The 22260-nt window shown below is 41.7% G+C and overlaps 1 long non-coding RNA gene across 2 annotated transcripts; it reads right to left on the reverse strand.

Annotated features, from left to right (window-relative positions):
• Positions 1-1697: 1697 nt before the first annotated feature.
• LOC138815334 (uncharacterized) lies at positions 1698-21935 on the reverse strand. 2 transcript variants are annotated; one of them, XR_011368298.1, is made up of 4 exons: positions 21795-21935; positions 20206-20285; positions 2211-2441; positions 1698-1971 (listed from the first exon to the last, which is right to left on the reverse strand). It is a non-coding gene; the product is annotated as an uncharacterized lncRNA (long non-coding RNA). The 2 variants fall into 2 exon arrangements; XR_011368297.1 differs by having other exon boundaries at positions 2211-2468.
• Positions 21936-22260: the final 325 nt, after the last annotated feature.

Consider the following 22260-nt stretch of genomic DNA (forward strand, 5'->3'; position numbering starts at 1 on the left):
ATTTAAAAAAAAGAGTGTGGGAAAGAATCCAGCATTGTCAGGCCCTTGAGTCTGGTAAGCAAGCTGCTGAAAGGAAGGCAGAGGACTCCAGGAGAATGGGGGCTTGAGGACTGAACCTGGGCAGAGCCTGGGGAGGCTGCCTCAGGAGCAGAACTGTTTTTGCCTACAGATCTGCACTTGGTTGTTCAGTCTTCTCTGAGATCTCTTCTTTATTCAGCATGAGCAATATATGCACACACACACACACACACACACACTCACACACACACACACACACACACTTCAACCAAGTTCTAAGTAGAATAGAGCACACTGCCTTGGAACTTTCTCATTGCTAAATGAATGTTTAAGAGCCTGTCGTTAGTGTATAAACATAGATGCAGGAGGAAAAACTCGTTTTTAAGAAACACTGAACTTAAAAAATAAATTACAGAATGAACAAATGACTTAACAAAGGATTTTTTTCATTTTAAATAAAGTCCTGAATATATCTTTGAAAGTAAAAAAAACCCCAAATCTAAAGAATAGGAAGAATCCCAACTTTCAAGCTTTATATTTTTACCGATCTATTCAATGTATTAACTGAGGCTATTGCTCTATTTTTTAGCATATTAAGTCTATCTCTCTCTCCATCCCTCCTTCTCTCTCTTTTTTCCTTCCCTCCCTCCCTCTCTCCTTCCTTTCCTTCCACTAACAATACAAGAGACATCCAGGCTGCTCCTCAGGAGAGAAGGAAAATAGTGTCTTCATTTTCAAGTTGAAGAAATTCACTTCATAGGTTTTGTAATCTTTACTACCTTTTGTGAAAATAAAGTAGTTGCTGTAAAAGATTTAGAAAATATTAAAAACCACAAGGAAGGAAGAAAATATGCCTATGATCTCTCTACTGAGACATCCTCACAATGGAAATATTTATCCACTTCCTGTCTTCCTGGGGGAGTATGCGTGACTGTGGGTGTGTACTTGTGGCTTAGAACATGGTTTGAGAAGAAGCTGGGTGGGAGATAATACTCCCAAATACAAGCAGGGACCAACATATTTTTTTCAACTCACAATGAGTTTTTGATTCTCTGCTTAGTAGACAGGGTGTGGCAAAGAGCCTACATAAAATAAGAACTCTGGGTCTCTTGATTAATTGGTATAACTAATGTTGATCAATAATCAATATAAGTCCTGTGAAGTACCAATGAGTTTCATTTATTTATTTGGAATGGCAGTTCCAAGATAGGGACACAAATATCTTTTTTCTTTCTTGCTATTGTTTCTAATGTATTTATAATGTACTATGTGTTTTTTTTTTGTTTCTTTGTATGTTTCTCCCCCACGGTATAACCCCTGTTTTCACTGCATTTGATGTCGGTGCCCTGCATCTTGTATATACACTTCTGAAAAAACAAAATGCTTAAATAAGGATATAGGTTAACCCATTGTAACAATGAGATGTACAAAACACTATGTTGAAAATGAACTTTACAACTTCGGTGGGGTGAGGGGGGGTAGTTGTGGAGGTGGGAGGGAAGGGATGATAGGGAGAAAACAAAGGAGGAGGCAACAATGCTCAATAGATACTCATTACCTTCCTCATGTAACTGTAACCCCTCTATACAGCAGTTGTACAACAAAACACGTACAAAAAAAAGAGACATAGATTTGGGTGAGATGGAGTGTTCTGAAAAGGGAATAAAGGTTTTGTGGGGTTAAGAAAGCCAGTTGTTTTGCAGAATTAAAATGGCTGCAGGCAAACATTGAAGTCGGTGTATCCACAGCTGGTTGGTCAACAGATCTATAACCAGTTGAGAAACTTGCCTTGGAACCGTAGGCCAGTCTCAGGCAACTAAGTGTGGTCTGTCAGGTGACTTCCAGGCTCTATTTTGGCATATTCTCCCTCTGGTCAAAGTGATTCCATCTTAGGTATACTTCTCCACATTTTTACAGTGTGCCAAGTGCATGGCATGCATTTTATTTAATCTCCTTAAGGAAAAGAAAGAGACATGCAGAAGGTCACCCAGTCAGCTAAGCAATGATGGAGCCCAAACTACCAGTGTGGGAGGAGAAATGACTACCAACTCTATTCTCTTATGCAACAACCACTACTCCTGTGATCTTTACCATCACTGCACTTTGGAATCTCTCCCTCCCAATAGCTTCCAGATTCTGCAGCATATACTAGTTGGCACCCTCTCATTCCATTATATCATGATAGATCCTACCTTCAGATTGCATCAGATCCCATAGGCAGACTGAAAGCTCAGTTTCCAGGATGGCTCCTACTGCCAGTGTGAGCAACCAGCATCACTGGTGACCTTCAGCTTTTCTCTTCCCTAGAGGTTGGAGAAGGTTAGATTGGAAGTCCCGATACTGCCCTCCATGTGTCTTGATCTTTCTCATGATGAAGGGTCCCCAGCCATCAGTTGCTTCCAGGATTCTTAGGATTTGTGGAGCTGGGTGTCAGGAAACAAGGACAAAATCTGTTGTGTAACAAAGAAGTCTGATATTTAGCCAGCTTAAAGAAACCCCAACTTCATTTCATGGCAGAATTCAGTGAGTCAAGATCTCAACAGAACACAGCTGGACATTGGCTGGGGTCCCTCAGGGATACTGGACTAGTGGTCAGGTTTGTCTTGGGAGACAGAATCCTACACAAAGATATTCACATCCTTGGTAGCTTTCACAGGATCCTGGGAGGATGGACTGTGCTGGTCTTTCACGGGGTTTCTCTATGAGGGTACCTAGGGTTGCCAGAGATCTTTCAAGAGGCCTGATTATGAACAACATTATGAGCAGTGGTTACATAGGCCACTTTTGACATTTTTATCCATTGACTAAATGGTCAAAGAATCTATCTACAATCAAGACACACAGACAACTCTGGGTCCAACAACATTCATCTATCTTGAAACCTACTGCATATTGTGGTGCTTAACTACGTAGGAGACTGTCTTTAAACTCTGTGTCTATTTGGTCAGTAGATACCTGGTTTGCCTAATAGGTATCATACACCTGCATACGTGTGCTATTAGCATACAATAGTGAGCAAGACAGGACAAACCTGAGGTTTCCAGCTCAGGAATTTTTACCTTGGTGGAATGTGTGATGGTAAGGAGTAACCATGGGGGAAGAGGATGAAAGGCTGAGGTTGGAGGGGAGGGTGAAGGAGCCAAGGCCTGTCTGGACAGCTTTATCACAGAAGGCTGGGTGAAGAAATGGAATACGATTGACTGCTTGCTGGAAGAGTGGAGAGAAAGAACACAGAGCAAGTCCTCAAACTTGGGACTGGCAAAGGGTTTCATGAATCTTGGAAACAAAGCAAAGGGCGATGTACCAAAAGAACACATTGTTGGATTTGAGGCAGGAATATAGAACAATCCATGTAAGCCAGTGGGTTAGTTACTAGGTGCTATGTCACATTGAGCAAGATGCAACCTATTTTCCTTGATGGAGTGATTTGCAATGATATTTTCATTATGGATATTCTAGCTTGCTTGGTCCTGTTTTTATTTTCTTGGCAAAATAATGTCCTTCCTAATCACCTTCTCCAGCTCTAGCTTCATTATCCTATCTTATGGCCACATGGGTCAAGATTTGACTAAGACATTTCATCTCACGAGGAGAGAAGCTCACTGCAGATTAGAGGGGGGAAAAGCGAAGATTAGAAACAACGGGGCTTGCACATTCCAATGGTTCTTAACTTGATTTAAACTTTTGACCTGTAATGCTTTCCAGCTGTTTCAAAGCCACACATCCCATCTTGATTAGACTCACCCCCAAAATGAGTCAAAAAGAGCAGATTGCACTGGGAAACATGGGCCCTGCCTGCAGCTGGGGTGTGCTGTTCTGCACGAAGGTGGTCATTCCCTCCAGCCCTTGGTTCTGGTGCATAGCCTAGAGAAAGTGCTCTCTCTCTCTCTCTGTATGTATGTATATGTGGGTGTGGGTGTCTCTGTCTCTCTCTGTCACACACACACACACACACACACACACACACACACACACACACACACACAGATACAGACCACCTTTTTTTTACCAGTCTGTTTTTACAATGTGGAGAAGAGTGGGAAGAAAAGAAGAGCCAATATCCCTGCCCCCCTCAAAATAACATACCCCAGGTGGTGGGAGTTAACTGGGAACACTGAAGGCTCTGATTCCAAAGTACACATTGAAATAAATGAAAACCAACTGGAGTTGAGTTGGGCAGAGGCAAAAGATGAAAATTCAGTCCTGTTCTTTTTTTCTCTCCCTCTCTTCGTTTTCTTTGTATAAAATGTGAATCATGGGGGTGAGCTCAACAAGCATGTACTGCTCTCTTAAGCGGAATTTTCTAACATGGTGAGAAATGAACAGAATCGAGTAAACAGTTCTCTGCCTCGCTGTAAGGCAAGGGTCCCAGGTGCTTCCTGGTGGACAGTAGGCCACTGTACGGTCCTTGTACGCAGCTACCGTGGTCCAAAGATGGTCAAGAGGCCCTAAGTTTCTCATGATTTGTTCCTGAAATGAAATAATCAGGGCTGTTTTTCTGTTCCCTTTCCTTCTTGTCACTTTGCTCTCTGTGGCTGTATATTCATCCAGGGCTGCCTTAGGGGCTCACTCAGCAGCCCAAATTTATTCCCTAAAGAAGAAGTGACAGAGGACATAGCTATGTTTGCATCAGACCTGGTCCTCCAGGGGAAAATCTCCAACGAGGAGATTGCAAATTGTTTGTGGGTATGTGACACTAACCATTGGAGGGAAGTCAAGATTTAGACAACCCAAGCAAAGGATTTGGAACCTATACCCATCTATCACCTCATTCCTCCATCTGCTGAGTTTTCATGGTGGATGGAGGCCTGTTTATTTTTTGTTCATTTGTTTTGTTTTTCATTTATATATGACCCATTTTACCAGCCCATTTCTTACATAACAGTATATACAAATTTATTCTGTGGGTAATTCTGATAGAAAACTTGGTGACTTGGTTAGGGCAATCAGATGGAGGGTAGTGTTTTTTTTTTTCAAATGAAGAGGAAAGGAAAGATTATTTTTGATGATTACATCCATTTTAGAATAAGGGCATTGCATAGGTGTGGCCACTCAGGTTTCTAACTCATTTCTTCATTTTGATTCTTTTTGGAGCGTTGCCATTCCATCTGAAAGAAGGCTTTTTCCTCCATCCTGGGCCATGCAGGAGTTGGAGGACACTTCACTGCCTGTTTTGTTCACTAGATGGCGTGACTCCGACCAGCCAAGAAGCATAGCTTGAGCTGAGCTGCGAAAGTCCTCAGTAATCTGTGTCAACCACCAACTGTCTTTGTTAATTCACCCAGGACAAATGTCAGGCCTCTGAGAGTGTACAGAGGAGGGGACACTTTGGATCAGGAGTTATAGCTAGAGGTAAAGTGCCCGCAACTGGGTTGGGAGAGATTCATGGAGCCAGACGGTGCCTTGTAGATCATCTTGTTCATTCTTGGGGTTTGCAAACTTGTTTGAAGCAATAAAATACTTTCCTCAGCAAATTGTTACACAGAACCAAATACGCAATGTGGGTAATAGCAGGATGACTGTGGTTGCTTTCTTGAATCATTGGAAAGTTAGAAAATGATCCTATTTCTATCCTTCCACCCCTTTTTCTCTAATCCATCCCTTCTTTCCTTTTTCCCTCCCTTCCTCTTTCTTTTCTCTTTCCCTCTCTCTCTCCCTCTCTTTTTCCTTCCTTCCTTCCCACCTTTTCCCCTCCTTTTCTCCCTCCCTTCTTCCTTCCCTTCTTTTCCTCCTTCCCTATGGTATTTGTTATCACTTATTTTCCAGAATTAGAAAACAGACAACTTGAGAGCGAGCATGCTGTCCACAACAAATCTTGGCTCAAAAGTAGTCTGCTGAATAATCTTTCCTTAAAATTACTTCTGTGTTTATTTAAATCCCCAAAGCTCTCCTTAAAGGGCTTTCCAAAATGATTGTTCTAAATTCCCTGGGGCAACATTGTTGGTGGATGGATACACATTTGCCAAATTCCCTGAATGTTTTTGTTTCATCCTGTCTACTGGCACTGATCATAAATTCAAAAGAGGACAACAGCGACAATGACAAGTGTGTGAACTCTGGGCCAGACACTGGACAAACATTTCCATGCATTATTGCATGTTTCTTCACAAGAACCCTGTGAGATTGGTATTTCTATCTCTACAGAAGAAAAATTACATTCAGGGGTTAAGCTTTTTGTACCAAGTAATATAGCAGAATAAAAGTAAAGGCCTTTAAACAAAGAGATCCTAAAATGCAATGGCTTTAGTACTGTGAAAGTTTACTTCTTTCTCACATATTAGCTTATAGATGATCCAGGACAGCTGGAGGAAGTTATTCTTATTTCAACAGTTGGTTTCCAAACCTACTTTCAATGTGGCTTTTCAGGTTTATATTACCTCCCAACTGCTGGAATTGGCCAAGAGTCTGTGAACAATGGAGCAAGGTATATGTAAATGTAAAATCTGATATCTGCTAACCACTGGACAAAATTGTCCCCTGGTTGTTCCAATGACCAGTCACTACTGGATACACAAGACAATCATGAAGTTTCCCATTTGTGTGTCATCCTTACTCAGGGTAACCATTTCCAAGATGGCTCCCAATGGTTCTTGCCCTTGTTTAGTTACCTCTGTGCCGACCAGGACATGGATATGATAGAGAATGTCTTTTGAGGAGGCCAACTCCCCAATGGCCTTTTTCCATGATCATTTGGGAGGAAGGAAGATCAGATGTCATGATGTAAGAATGCCCCACAGCCCTATGAGGATGCCCACTGGGTAGAATGGAGTGGGTGGGGGGGACTCTAGGCCCCAGGACCAACTTGCAGCCATGTGAGTGAACTTGCCTTGAGAGCTAGTCCTCGGTAGCGAACATAGACCCTGTCCACACCTGAATGCAACTTCTAGGCTTCCAACCCGAGGACAATGATATGAACTAATCAACGTCCATTTTTATTTCAGGCCATTACGTTTCATGGTCATTTGTAATTAGTGATTGATAGCAAAAGGTAAAGAATAGTACAAGGTTGAATTTTGTCTATACTAACCAGAGGCTACCACCTCACACAGGCCTTCCTGGATGGTAGGGACAAAAATCTTCCTCCTCCTTTATTCCCTGGGCTCCTCTATTCCACCAACCGACACTCAAAACCGGTATTTGTGTTTTCACAAGCTTGTTTCTTCTCTCTCAAAACTGTACATCGTTGGGAATAAGTCTGTATTCAGCTCCATCTCCACCACGCCTAACAGTGCTGGATTCAGTTTGTGTTTAAGTGAATGACTAAAGCCTTCTGCTTCTCCTTCAACGTATCTGTTCTGTATTATTATGCACACATTTCCTTGAAATGTAGGCTCTCAAAACATTGTGGTGCCTTTTTACTTGAAGCCTCTCAGTCTCTTCTTTATCTCAGTAACAGGCTTTTAAAAAATGCTCTGTATAAATAAAAGATAAATCTCCTAAGGGCGAGAGATCGTGCTGGTTTAGGAGCTTTTACAAACAGTTGGCACCTCCTTATTCTTGGAAATCAGGCCTGAAATCTCATCAAAACAAACATCCCTGGAGATCTCTGGGGTTGAGGAGATGGTTTTGTATTTTTTTCCCTTTTTTTTTTTAAAGTCACATTTTCTCTTGTCTCATTTAGAAGATTAAAGAGGAAGGTCAGCTCTGAGCATGTTCATCTCAGGACTGTTTGTTCTCTGTCCTGAAGGACCCCACTTTGTCTTCCTTTTTTGTGGTGATGCTTGGGTTTGAACTCAGGGCCTCCTTTGCTAGGCAGGTATATTATCATTTTAGCCAAGCACCCTCCCCCAGCTTTTTCTTTGCTTGTTATATTTTTGAATAGGATGGTTAGTTTATGCCTGGGCTGGTCTGCAATTGTCCTATTTATTTTGCCCGCACAGCTAGTGTGATAGAGACATGTCTTCATGCCCAGGTGTTATTCATTGACATGGATGGTCTCATGAAGTCTTTGTCCAATCTGGCCTCAAACCCATGATGTTTCCCCACTTACAGTCTCTGGGGATTACAAATGTGAGTCAAGTGCCTGGGTGGAGCTCCGCTCTCTGAACAAACCGCTGTGTCTGAAGCCACCTCATCTCCAAACACGGATTCAGCCTCTTGCAAATATCTGCAAGATACATTTTGTCTAAATTTCCCTTAGCTTAGATGTGTGTCACTTAGAACCACTTTACAGAGGAACTGGAGCGCCTTCTCCGCCCTTTTAAAAATGTACATATGGTTCCTAATCTTTAGGCTCTGAGAGGTTTGGGGACTTGGTGTACTTTACACAGAATTGAGTATGGGTTTAACACAGGTGGAATCTTTGGGGACATGATGGTGGCTTAACACAGGAAAAAGCAAGATATAGTTTTAGTATTCTGTTCTTTCATGTGTAGCTGGGTTCTCATCTTGATAAGGCCACTGGTCAGATGTGTGTGTTAGGAATGAGCCATGCTTTCCCTCCTTTAAGAATATGAAGGCATGGTTAGTTATGACATATGAAGTCACAATACAGAGATTTTCTCCTCTGTGAGTTTTTCATGGGGACATGAATCAACTCACATGGGATATTGGACATGTGGCCAAGATTGTAGTTATAAGACAGTCCCTGTCTCAGTAACTCATCAAGGAGAAGAGATGCAAATTTTATCCCCCTTTAACGCCCCTGCAAACAGCCTGCACAATGCTTCCCAAAGGAGAGGTATTAATATCTTCATTAAAGACAACTTCCATATGGGCTTAGATTTAAAACTGTATTGATCTATGTCATTGATTAAATAGCATCAGTGGTTTTTCTGTTTGGTTTTTGCTTGTTTGTTAGGAGGGGATGTGCCGGGAGTTTCCAAACAACGTGAAAACAGGAAAAAGACATGTTCGTTGTCTATTTAAAGAGGTTTGGTAAGGTCTGAGAGAGGCCAAAGCACTTAGTTCCTGGAGGTGACCAGGCGGAACTGTGAATGGGGTTTAATGTACTGGAAAGGAGTTTTAAGGGCTTATGAGTAGCTCCGCTTCCAATATAAGACAGAGGCATTGTTGAGAAAAGAGATGATGTTTATCCACGCTGGGTCCCAGATTGGCTCCCAGCCTTTGGCTTTTCAGAATTGCTTGATAGTTATTTATTTATTTGTTTGTTTGTTTATTGACAGTACTGGAGTTTGAACTTGGGGCCTTGTAAAAAAGCTGGTACTCTACAACTTGAGCCACTCTACCAGCCTGGCTTTTTGCTGATTAATTGGAGATGGAGTCTAGTGGGCTTTTCTGCCTGGGCAGGTCTCTAATTCTAATTCAAAGAATCTCAGCTTCTGGAGAAGCTAGGATTCTTAGTGTGAGTCACCTGTGTCCGGCACTTGATTTCTTGAATGAGTAAATTTTAGAGATGGGAAACCCTACAAAGTCTTTGCTACTTTCTATGCATGCCCTTCCTTGGTCTGTATCTCTGAAGGGTGCTGCAAAGCATTGAATGAGATTATGCCCCTGAACAGCCCAGGGCAGCTTAAATTTTCCATAAAGAGATGGTAGCTCCTTCATTCTTCCTCATGCTCTCTCTCCTTACAGATTCATTGCCCATTCCTTCAACAGAAATTAAACTTTGCTGCCTAATTCCCCAGGGCCTTCCTGAAGATATGTCCTTTCTGGAAGAAAATGAGTTTATTGACTTTTCTGCCTCCCCAAAGCGTAAGGTACCACTGTCTGTGCGGGGGTTGTGGGCAGCGCCTGTGTTAGACTGGCAGAGGCCTTGTGCCCTGGGCCGGTTTGGGGAAAGCATCCAGATCCACATGGGGCCCTTCTCAGTATCCTTCCCTTGAACCATTCTTCATGATGGGCTGGGAAGGGATTTTCCCCTTGTACAGATGGGCTTAAGTCACCTGTTCCTGGATAAAGTCCAGGTCTTCATTTTGGTGCTCAAGGGCTAGTCTTTTGTCTGTCTTCCTTAGCTCTCCTCTTCTTCCTCCCCTCCTGTTCCTTCCCCCCTCCTTCCCTCCCCTTCATTCCCCTCCTCTACCTCCCTCCCCCCTCCCTCCCTCCCCTTCCTTCCCCTCCTCTACTTCCCTCCTCCCTCCCTCCCTCCCTTCCTTCCTTCCTTCCTTCCTTCCTTCCTTCCTTCCTTCCTTCCTTCCTTCCTTCCTTCCTTCCTACCTTCCTTCTCTTTCTCTCTCTCTCTCTTTTTGTGACAGGGTGTCATCTGTCCAGGATACAAGAGGTAACTGCTTTAGTCATATAGGAATAATAGAAGAAGAATATTCTCTTCCTGAGACCCATTTTCTCATGGATCTTCTTTGGATGCCCAGCTCTAGTCTTCTCTGAATCCCTACCTTGTATGTGCTTCCTTCTCTGTCATGACTTTTTAAAAAAAGTTTTCGGGTGCAATACCTCACTCACAGCCTTTGTGGCCACAACCAGCCAGGATAGATGCTTAGACCACATGCCACTTCCATCGTGAAGCGAATAGAATGCCCTTTGCAAAGTAGAAATGTTACCAGTATCTTTGAGCAGACTTAAAGTCATACAGATGGAAATAAACCTTACATCTGTGCTGGAGGTATTATGTCTGTGGTTTCTTTCCTACAGTGGAAGCCATGGGAGAATTTAAAACAGGAATGACCATCTAAACTTGCGTGTTGGCTCATGTGGGCAGATTGTGCAAGACCGAAAGAGGGGCCACAAAACAAGTGAGCAATGAGAAGCAATACTTAACTTTCTTCTGGCCTTTGCTCCCCAGATTCGGGGTAAAGATAGCATTCTGGTTTTCTCTCTCCATTTCTTCCTTCATCCCTTATCTCCTCCCTTTCCAAAATCAGTCCACTTTGGCTTCAGTTTGTACCACATGATCCTGGACCTAGCTAGCCATGCCAGCTCATCCCTCTACCCATGAAGTCTCAGAAAGGTTTGACTTCTTGATGCTACAGAGCTCTCTAAAATCTCACCGGTTTGCATTCTCAGCTCTTTTCCACGCTGCTATATCCAAATGCCTATATTCCTTGCATTCTATTTAAATGCTTTAAGTGTTTTCTAGTATTCATTTCGTTTGGACCCTGATTGGAGTTGTGCATGTAAAAACTGTGAAAGGATCAGTCAAGGTAGTGTCACATGGTTGAGGAAGAAGAGAAGGTTTGGAGATAAGCTTAATACCTAGAGTTGAAATATCTTGTCTTCTTGTCCAAACATGAATTCTTTGTCAGTAGACAGCACCATGGTTGAGATGGTGCCAACGAGGCTTCAAATACCATTGGTTTTTAAATGCTTCTGCTAGTATATCACATAGTCTATTGAGAGTGATGCTTATTCAGTTATGAAATGAGATACACAGGAGTGTGTCACACACAAGTCCAAATGGAAAGGAGAAAAGTGAAAGAGTATCAACCCTCACATGCATAGACTGCATTTTTGTTTACTGTTTTAACTTTCCAACATGCTGTGTGATCTTGAATGAGTCACTTCCTTTATACCCAGCTTGCTTTTTTCCTACCTTAAAAATGTCATCTTAATGTGCCTCTAATTGCTGGCCCTGATTCACTACCTTGAAGACATTCTGAGAGTCCGTGAGATCCCTCCCACTGACCTCATGAATTCTTAGGCTAACCTGGTCTGATCCCTGATACTGAAACCTGTGTAAATGTTCATAACCTTGTTTCCCTTTGAAAAGCTATGAGAGTACAGATGGATTTTGCAGCCCCCATCTGAGGTTTGCACCCAACAAATCTAATATCACACATTAAATGTCCTTGGCACGCGGTATAGACAGAAGTCCTAGCCAGACATTGCAGGGAAGGTTGGTTTGTGCACCACTGAGCTATTCAAAGTCAGACCCTCTGTTTTCCAAATGAACCAACTTGCCTTTCACCGTCTGTTTTCTCGGGCCTAGAATACGATACACTTTTATTTCCATGTGTATCCAAATCTGTTCCCAGAAATGCACACTGGAAATGAAGGAAGAAATGTCATTGTTTGGCTGGTTATTATGAGACATCTCTAACCATTCTTTTTTTCTATTTTCTATATTTTACATTATTAGTCTCTCAGAATTATTTTTATTTAAATATATTCCTTTCTGGGAAAATGGAAAAATGGATTTATTCCTAGGCTGACACTGGAGTATTCCGTGGAGATCATATGTCTTATTTATTTACCACACTCTCTCTGGGGTCTTAGCATTACTCTTGCTATTTAACTTTTATTAAGGCTTTTGTTTAAATGTTCGTGGCATTTTGCCAATCCATAAAATATATGTGAGGTTTGTGGCAGGCATTTTGCTTATCTTTCAGTCTTCTAGGATTAAATATATGCGACTCGTTTCCTTCAAGAGCCCAAATCGGATACAAAAAACAGAATTGGTTTTTATTGCAATGACACGATTTATTCTAACATTGGGGTTTCAGTACTGGATTATCTGATGTTGTTTTTATCTTCCAAAGCTAAAGAGAGGCTACTAGTGGTCACTTTGTGAATTGCAGGCATAAACTAAATGATTAAACGAGAAGGACTTAAGAATAGATTTAGATCTTGACAATTGTTTGGCCAAAAGAATGATTACACTTATTTTCCCAATATGAATATTTATATGCCTGCAATCTGAAATAGGAATTCTCAACATTTTCAAAAGACCAAACATGCAGCTTAAAGATGTATCTCAAAAATTATCAAAATGTTAACGTTTCTTTAAGGAATTTGCCCCAAGGAGCTATAGATATTCTAAAAGATGTGGTGTCTTAAGATTGCAAACTTCGATGTGGTTTGTAGGAAAAGGAGAATAAAAACACCATCTGGCTAGAAAACATGAATTATGGTAAATCAATATAGTGGGGCCATCATTTATCAGAAAATGATATATAAAGGGACTTAATAATGGGAATGTAAAATTGTGCTTCATAGCTTGATAAAACAGTAGGTGATAAAATTCTTCAGACAATAAAACAAAAGTTAAAATGCACATGTTTATATGTGCTATATAGTGGTATGTAAAGATACATGTGTATTTGTGTATGAAACAATAGAAATTACATATATACATTTCGGGTGATTTTTGTATATTTTTGTGCATAGATTCTACAAAGTAAACAGATCGCTTTTAAAATCAGAATACCTATCTGATTTTGAAAATGAGTCTAATCACTGGATATGCTTCAGGAATGTAGATGATAAGGGCTGGTTTTCTGGTTGGCAGAGGTATACATACGAGGCCTCACACTTTGGAAAGACGCTCTGGAATGAACTTGGACATCATTTGGCTCCATTTAGACATGAACATGTCAAGTGCACTTGTGCCAGCAAGGCTGAGGGGGGTTGTGTTGCCAGAAAAAAATCTCCTTGGATTCTCGTTGGTTGGACTGGACAGATGACTAGGGTCAGGCTTATCCAAATGGAGATCATGGGACAGAAGTTCATGACAAGACTTCCATGTTCTTTACTTCAGGAGGCTCTGCTCTCTTAGCATTGGGTCTGTAGAGTAGCTCTGAAGAAAGACCATAAGTTGCTCTGACACAGCCTTCAGATATCAGTTCTGCTTTTCTCTGTCTGGGTCAAGCAGCCCTCAGCCTTCTACTTATGTGATCCATGGTACAAATTCCTAATTAGACACGCCAAATGATGGTCAGTGCCCGTTCTCTTGGAGACCTGCCAGTGATTCAGGCTGAATGCACCTTACATTGGTACCTCAGAAGCCACTTCTAGGGCATAATTTTTCTGAAAACCGCTCCCCCAAATTAGACATGATTTGAATTTCTCAAATTGTGCAGAGTAAAGCTGAGGTGGGAGGAAGTTTCCAGAGCTTCCTCTCGTCAGAATTTCCCTCCTCTTCCCATTCCCTACTGATGACCATGAAGAGGAGGATAGTTGCTCTTCTGAATGAGCTCAGAAGCATCATTGGTGTTAGGGATGGCTGTGGTGACTGTACCTTAACACTCCTCATTCCCATATTTCATTCCTTCCCTTTAGCTTCTTGCTACAAGCCTGGCAGGGCCTATCTCCAGGGCTAGCTTCCTTTCCTCCTTTCCATCTTCCTTGCATGTACATGTGGACAGATAACAGGGTCATAGTATTTGCTTTAATCTTTCTGCTAGCTCCTGTACCTCCATCTGCAAGGTTTTACTTCTCTTCTGGACTGAGGGATTTGGGTGTGATAATTCATAAGTTCTCCTATACCACCAACCTATTTGCATTCGCTCTTGATATGTCTTTGTTGTGAGGTGGGGCTTCCCTATGTTTGTTTTAAGGTGTTTATTAGCAGTCCTAGCCTCTGCCCATGATTTAAAACATAGTCACCCCTATGTCCACTTATAACCAAGTATCTCTAGGCATTGCCAAGATGACTCCTGAGAAGCCAAGTTGTCCCCAGTTGGGAAATACTGCCCTTTTTCATAGGCTTTTGGTCCTTCTGTTTTTTTTTGGGGGGGGTCCAGTCGTGGGGCCTGAACGCTAGACCTGGGCACTGTCCCTCAGCTCTTCAGCTCAAGGCTAGCCCTCTACCACTTGAGCCACAGCGCCACTTCCGGCTTTTTTCTTTTTGCTTATGTGGTGCTGAGGAATCGAACCCAGGGCCTCATGCATGCAAGGCAAGCGCTCTACCACTGAGCCACCTTCCCAGCCCCCTGGTCCTTTTGTTTTTATAGGATTGGTAACAACAGTTTCTGGATATGTATGGACAGGTATTGCTCCACAAGAAATGCACTCCTTACCTTACTCATGTAACAGTAACCCCTCTGTACAGCATCTTTACAATAAAACACATTAAAAAAAGCCAAATGACTGAGATCTCATTCGCTTTATGACTCTTCTCCCAGCACACAGTCATGTGTAGAGGCCTGGCCTTCTGTGGCCCATTTCCAATATTCTTAAAGTGAGACAACCTGGGAGAATCAGAGCTGGCGGGTAGCCACCACTAGGGGAGTCAGAGCACCAGGCCTTGTTCCACCTTCTGCTCCTTGAAAATCCATGGGGAGTTTTGGCTTGGCTCAGCGCTCACAAAGGGGAGAGGCCAGTGTGGAGGCAAGGGCAGGGCAGCAAGGAGGGAATGTATGAGTGGGGATGGAATTTCCTTAGCTTCATTGGAAACAGATGCTTTAGGGGAGGCAGAAGCAAAGGGACCTTGCTTCAGGCCAATGTGGTTGGCAGCTTCTCCTACCCACATCCCCCTGTCTCTTCTCTCCTCTCCACAAGACTCTGGAGAGGCTCTGGTCTAACAGAAGCTGACACTGCTGGGACCTAGGAACAAAAGAAAACCTGCTTTCAGGGGAATACAGATGTTTGTGAAAGGACTAGAAAGACTTAGGAGCAAAACTGGTATGATTTAAAACATCAGGGTAGGAAGGGTCCCAAGTTCATTAATTTTAAAGGTGGAAAACTGAGGTTCTGAAACTGACAATGCAGTCCAGGAATCCAGGTCAGTTGAATCCCCAGGTTTGGCATGTAACTTCCCTGCTACCAAATCCAATGCCTTTCATCTCCAGCTTGTACCTGTGGCAGACATCACTAATTGATCTTGGAGGTCCTTCCTGCTGCTTCTTAATACTGCCCAATGATCTTCAAATGACATTTTAACTAATCTGCACACCAAGTAGATAGTACCAATCAATCAGAGATTCTACAAATCTGTCAGTGACTTGGTCTCTAAGTCTTTTGTATTTTTTTCTTTGCCCTTTCTTTGGTTTCCTTCCTTCCTGTCCCTCCTTCCCTCCCTTCTTTTTTCTCTCCCTTCCTCTCTCCTCCCCTGCCTCTCTCCTCCCCTCCCTCTCTCCCCCTCCCTCTCTCCCTCCCTCCTTTCCTTCCTCCCTCCTTTCCTTCCTTCCTCCCTTCCTTCCTTCCTTCCTTCCTTCCTTCCTTCCTTTCTTCCTTTCTTTCTTTCTTTCTTTCTTTCTTTCTTTCTTTCTTTCTTTCTTTCTTTCTTTCTTTCTTTCTTTCTTTCTTTCTTTTTGATTGTCTTTCTTTCTCTCTTTTTTTCAGCAATGAGAATTGAACTCAGAGTCTTATTATAGCTAGACAAGTGTGTATTTCTTGAATTATATAGTTCTAGCATTAACTTTGGCCAGGACTAACTTCAGACCACTATCTTCTCTGCCTCTCAGGCAGCTAAGGTTACAAGCATGCTCCTCCATGCCTGTCTAGCCTGTTAGAGTCTTTCCAGATAGTATAGAAAAAAGAACTTGACATGTTGGGCTCCTTGGATAATAGTGAAAGAAGAGAAGAATTTTAGCGAATATTTTGGAGTGGAAAGCAAATCTAATGGTAGGTCTGTTAACTCTTTTGAGAAGGGCCAAAGGGCATGTATCAAGTGTAAAGAATATTCCTGAGCTTCTCAAACTTCCATATGCACATGAACTATCCAAGAAAGTTTTCTCAAATGCAGAAGGTTTAGGGAGAAATCTTAGAGTGAAGTTTCTAATAAGGTCCATCAGTATGCTGAAGTGGTTTGCCAATGGGACATCCATTCAGTATTTAGCTGTTTGCCCATGGAATTATTTTTTCCTTGTAGGAAGTTAAGGTTCCAAGGAGATAAAGAACAAGAGTTGGGGATAGTTTACTATCTGTCTTACAAGTACTTTGGCATGTTGAAGATTCCTTTTGGGTACTGCCTCTATCTCTTTGTGCTGGCTTCTGTTAACCTTGACATCAGCACCTGTCTTGTGTCCATCAACCTGATTTATTGTAGGCATTTAGAAGGGATATCTACTGGTATGCTCATGTTCTGGTCCTGAGAAAGACTTATTATTTGCCTTAACATTTTTGATCCTTCTGGAAAATTCTTAATAATCCTGTTCAAGGTCACATCCCCACGGGAACTGAATGCTAACTGAAGACAACAGGGTGGGTGAGGGAAGAATGGAAGGTGTATTTCCTTTCAGCACACCTCACACTTTTTTCTTTCAGCAAAATGTTGTCATTCCACAAAAACCATACAGATATCATGCAGATATTACATGGCCTATTATAGTTAAATAAAGAAGAATGTGGTTCTTTTCTTTTTCTTTTTCTTTTTGAAATGACCCGAATAACTGAAAACAGAGAGGAAAAGAGGAGGGCTTCTCTTTTATTTTTCCTAAGTAATTGAGATATTTGCCTCATTCGAGCATAATTATATTGTCAAATGAAAGATGCTTCAAGTAATTAGTAACATAATTAGTCAAGCTTTCCTACTCCGTGTGTCCTCAGCTAAAATACAATCCTTGTCTCCAGTGCCCTTTATAGCACAGGATAACCTTTGACAGGGAAGAGACTTTGTTATTGTTATTTTTGATGAGCAAGGACACAAAAGGAAAATGTGAGTAGGATGTTTGAAGGCTGTCTAAGAAAGTTTGGTTGTATGATATCAGTTAAATGAAAACCCAATGTGAGGGAAGAGAGCATCAGAAAGCTGGAGATGGGACATGCCCAGATAGAGGTTGTGAGTGCTGTATTTGCTGGTATTAATATGAGTCATGAGATTTTCTTAGACATGGTTGTTCTTTTCATAGACTTCAACAATCTGCTTTGTCACTATTTCCTTGTCCAGATCCTATCAGCTTGGGCAGAAAAGGTACAAGGTCCATTTACTGAGCATTTGGCCATTGACAACATTAAGGCCTTTTGATTTCTACACTTTGGCTCTTTGAAGTCTCACAGTTTCTGATGAAAAGGTACTATTATCACAATTCATTGAGGAAAAAAGTACAACGTTCAGTAAAGTTGTGGGGCTTGTAAATTTTGGATTCTAGATCCAAAGTTAAATCTTGCGGGCTTCAAAGTCCATTGTTTGGTTATTACCCCAGTACATTAGAATGCAGATCTCATTCTCAAACTTGGCTCCCAATCACAGGATTAGAGAACTCCATGTTCTCTTTCCTCTTTCTCTTGACCAGATTTCTCTATACTATTCTGGCATACCTTTGTCTTTGTAGTTCTCTTCTGATCTCCTACTTATAGTTGACCTTCAGCTTTCTAAACTGTAGTGTCTTGGATGGGAAAAAAAGTAAAACGAACCAGAAGACCTTGGAATCAAATCACTACAATTTTGAATTCAAGAGCTACTTACTGTAAGGCAAGATAGTTCTCCTTTATGTTCTGTGTTCTCATCTGCTAGATAAGAATAAATATATGGATAGATAGATAGATAGATGGATGGGTTGATGTTGGAAATCATGTAAGAAGAGTTGGACAGATTAATTCAAGACCAGTCATTATGATAAAGGTGATAGAAGAGAAAACAAGGTGTATGGGCATTGCCATATGTAAATAAGTGAGAGTGGTATATGCTTTTAAGGGAATGAGTTGTTATATCTTATTTTGGCAGTGAGGACCCAGGAGGTCTAGGCAGCAGAAAAGTGGTAGCTAGGAGCATATATCCTATGATAGAATTAGGGCTTGATCCACAGGTGAGTGGATGGCACTCACACAGACAGACAAGGTTGTCTGACTTCACAGAGTTCATGAGTAGCAAGTGAGACTCACGTTTGGGTCATCCAATACCAAGTTAGTTACAATCAGGACCATATGTGCTCCTTTTACACAAGCCTAGGGGTCTTTGGTGTCCATTGGATTATCCCCTTCATGATAGTTTTGTTGAAAGAGGTCTGAGCAGCCACACGCTCTTCACTTTGTGTATGTAGAAATCCTGAGTGCACTTCACTGGCCGACAAGCAGCTCTCCAGTGAAGGATAATGCAGTGAGAGAGAATGATCACACTAACGAAGGCTGTAATTAGCCTCTCCAGGACTTGTCGAGCACTTGGCAGTTTGATGAGTACCATCCCTTTTGATCATAGATCAAACCCAGTGTGCAAGCTGGTCTGGCAATTTTTATGCTCGTCTGACAGTAAGGGACACTGAGGAGCAGAGGGGTTAGGGGTAGAGCAAACTTCACATGGCATGTTGGTGGACAAGCCAGTCAACTAGCTTGGCCTTCTCTTTGATAACTGTTCCTTTCTAGCCTCTAGATTGGCATTCATCACAGAACTTGGTAGAAACAAAACTTTCTTTCTTTTGCCCTTGCTCTTGTCTCTTCTTCCCTCATTCCTTCCTTCCAGATGAACATTCAACATACAAAAGTATTTGTAGAAAAGAAAATAAACTCCCATTCTCCTACTGTGGAGAGATAACCAACTGAGGACTTGCTGTTTGGTATATGTTTGGCTGTTATTAAATGCTATCCAAAGTATAATTTTCGATGTCTGTAAAGAATTACTCTGTCCTTTCTATCGTTCATCTTTTGTGGTTGGACATTTAACACCTATTTTGTGGGCTTTTTTTTTTAAAGAAATTCAGATACATTCCTTTAATTTCCATTTATTTGATCCCCAGTTTGGATGATTTCCTTTTCTAGGCCAAGCATTTTTTGGTTGGTTAATCTCTTTGTTTTGATTTCTTGCTCATTTGCCTGTGGTTATTATTATTATTGTTTTGTTACTTGGGCTATGATGTGCAACACCATGTCTGGTATTTCTTTTTCATTTCTTAATGACTAATATGATTTTGATGTTAATTATTTTAGAGAAGCAGGATTGTAGGAATAAAGGTTTGAAAAGGTTATGAGGTTTCTGGAAATTTTTCTCCAACCTGATCAGAGTTCCATGTGCTGATGTGAATCTATTTCCAGCAATAAGGAGAACACTGATTGAACTAGAGTAGCTGTGCAATAGAGGTGCCAAGTACCTCTATTGGTGCTACCTTGGATCCCATCTCCCTTTCTTGAAAAGAGACAGCATTTGCCTTCATGGTTTTCTTTTTTTAAATTTTTTATTTTTGCTGGTTGTGGGGCCTGAACTCTGGGCCTGGGCACTGTCCCTCAGCAGCTCAGCTCAAGGCTAGCGCTCTACTACTTGAGCCACAGTGCCACTTCTGTTTTTTTCTGCTTATGTGATGCTGAGAAATCAAACCCAGGGCCTCATGCATGCAAGGCAAGTGCTCTACCACTGAGCCACCTTCCCAGGCCCTGCCTTCATGCTTTTGAAAATACCTATTTGATTAACTCAAATCCCAGGCTCCTATTTTCTTCATTCTTCTGTCTCTCTTTCCTTGTCTGAAACTTACCTGCTTTAATGTGTGTGTGTGTGTGTGTGTGTGTGTGTGTGTGTGTGTGTGTGTGTGTGCGCGCGCATGTGTGCGCGCGTACGTGCATAGTGTAGGCCAGAAGTGGGATTTGAACTCAGGTCTTCGCACTTTCAAGGCAGGTATTCTACTGATGAGCCCTGCTTCCAGCCCCCACTGGTTCATTGTCTTTCATTATACTAGAGTTTGAACTTACCTGCCTCTTGCATATTAAGTTGACTTCAACCGAAAAACAGAACCAGTAGGAGGTAGCTATCCAATAGTGGGTCGCTATCTCTAGAAAGGAAGAGAGAGATCTCTAAAATCTATACTTATTGTCAGAAATTTAGCTCCTGTGATTATGGAGGCTTGCAAGGATGAGATTTTCAGCCCACAAGCAGCAACCCAAGGAAGCTGGTAGTAGAGGTTAATCTGAGTCCAAGGCCTAAGAACCAGGAGAGTCAATGGCATAGGTTCTAATAGGAGCTCAGGTTTAGAGGCAGGAGAAAAGCAATGTCCCAGCTCAAACATGGTTCAGCACAGAGTGAATTCCCCCTTACTCAGCATTTTTGTTCTAGGCCTTCTACTGATTGGATGAGGCGCAGTCATACTCGGGGAGAATAATCTCTATTTAATCCACCAATTTAATGTTAATCTCATTAAAAAGCACAGAGTAATATTTACTCAAATGGTTTGAACCATTACAAGGGTCAAATGGCTTTATTCACCCCTTCAGGGTTCAACCTTATTATTTTTTAAAAGCCACTCTTGGCTTTCTATGGACTAAATTCTCCCTAAGACTCATTCTGTTAAGAATGTCGACATGGAAGGTTAGTTTGGGCAGTACCACTTCCAGTATTTCACATTCCTGGGTTTACTTCTCTTTCTCTTTCTCTCTCCCTCTCTCTCTTTTATTCCCCATCCCCCTTTTCTCATTCCCCTTCTTGTTCCCTTTTATTTATTTTTTAAACTGCTGAGTCTGATAAATTAGGGCTATTAAGAGACTGTTATTCTGTCCTAGGTTACTATTTTGAGGTCTAAAAACACTCATAAATACATATGGATGCTCCAACTGTAAATGGATATGTTTTTAGCCAGTGAAAAATTCATTTGCCCTAATAGACGTTTTTAAAGCATCCTGCTGAAATTCTGCACAATATCTCACCATGATCTTTCACCGTTCCTCTCATTTTTATCCGATAAAAGCAGATCCGTCATCGATGTAGTTCCTTTTCTCTGAGCCATAAATAACAGCTGGGAGAGTGAGGTGTGGGGAGGGGGAGCATCTCCCACAGCACAGCAGCTTGAATTTTAAACAATTTGGGGGAATTTATTATTAAACCTTGTTGGGATGGGAGCCAAGAGGACCTCCTTGCCCATCATTGATCTCATGGCCTTTCCTGAGTTTTGGACAAAGGCACTCCAAGTCTGATTAGAGAGAAATCTGCATAGAATTTTTTTTTTCCTTGCTGGGTGGAAGATGGAATGTAGCCGGTTTCTAGGCAGCCTAGCTCTCTTGGGTTGGTCCCAGGTTATGACTGTGGTAGCAGTTAAATTATTAAGGGTGATCTCTTTCCCTTCTCAGAAAGTGACCTGTTTGGATGACCTGTCATGTGACTGCTATAGAAGAAGATTGGGAAAAGGAGAGCTCTCTATATGGCTTCTCATGTTCCCCATTCGCCTTCATTCAGATGTTCATCTTATGTATGAGAACCTCCTTCTCTAACAGCCACTTACATTTCCATGCCGGAAACAAACAAACAAGTGAAAAAGAAGAAATCAAAAGAAACTAATTTTAGTTCTCACCATGTGCAAAGAAATTATGCTGGAAGCTTTTCCTAAGAGTTAGGCATCCATAAGAACAATCTCTTGAGGTACCACTGTTGCTTGATTTCAGGATGTTTGATTTTCCATTCCCTAACATCTCTCAGCTTTAAATAGGGTCATGGATCCCACCTCTCAGGAGTCATTAGCCCGGCAGCATTGTGATGTACTTAGGTTTTCATGGATCTACATCACAACCGGCCCAATGGGTATGAGGAATCTTAAGAACAATGGTAATTGTTTTAGTCTCTAGGAACCAATTGATTATAAAGAAGGGTAGTGAGGTCAGAAGTATTTAGTAGTCATCAGTTGTAAGCTAGCACTACATGATTTCAAAGTCAAATAAAGCATCCAGAAAACATGAAGGATTTTTTTTTCTGGTTCTGAGCCTCTGCCTACACTCCTTTGCTCAAGTCTAGTACTCTACCACTTGAGCTACAGAAACACT

The sequence above is a fragment of the Dipodomys merriami genome, unplaced genomic scaffold (genome assembly GCF_024711535.1).
Source record: "Dipodomys merriami isolate MVZ:Mamm:240054 unplaced genomic scaffold, mDipMer1.0.p SCAF_64, whole genome shotgun sequence".
NCBI lineage: Eukaryota > Metazoa > Chordata > Mammalia > Rodentia > Heteromyidae > Dipodomys > Dipodomys merriami.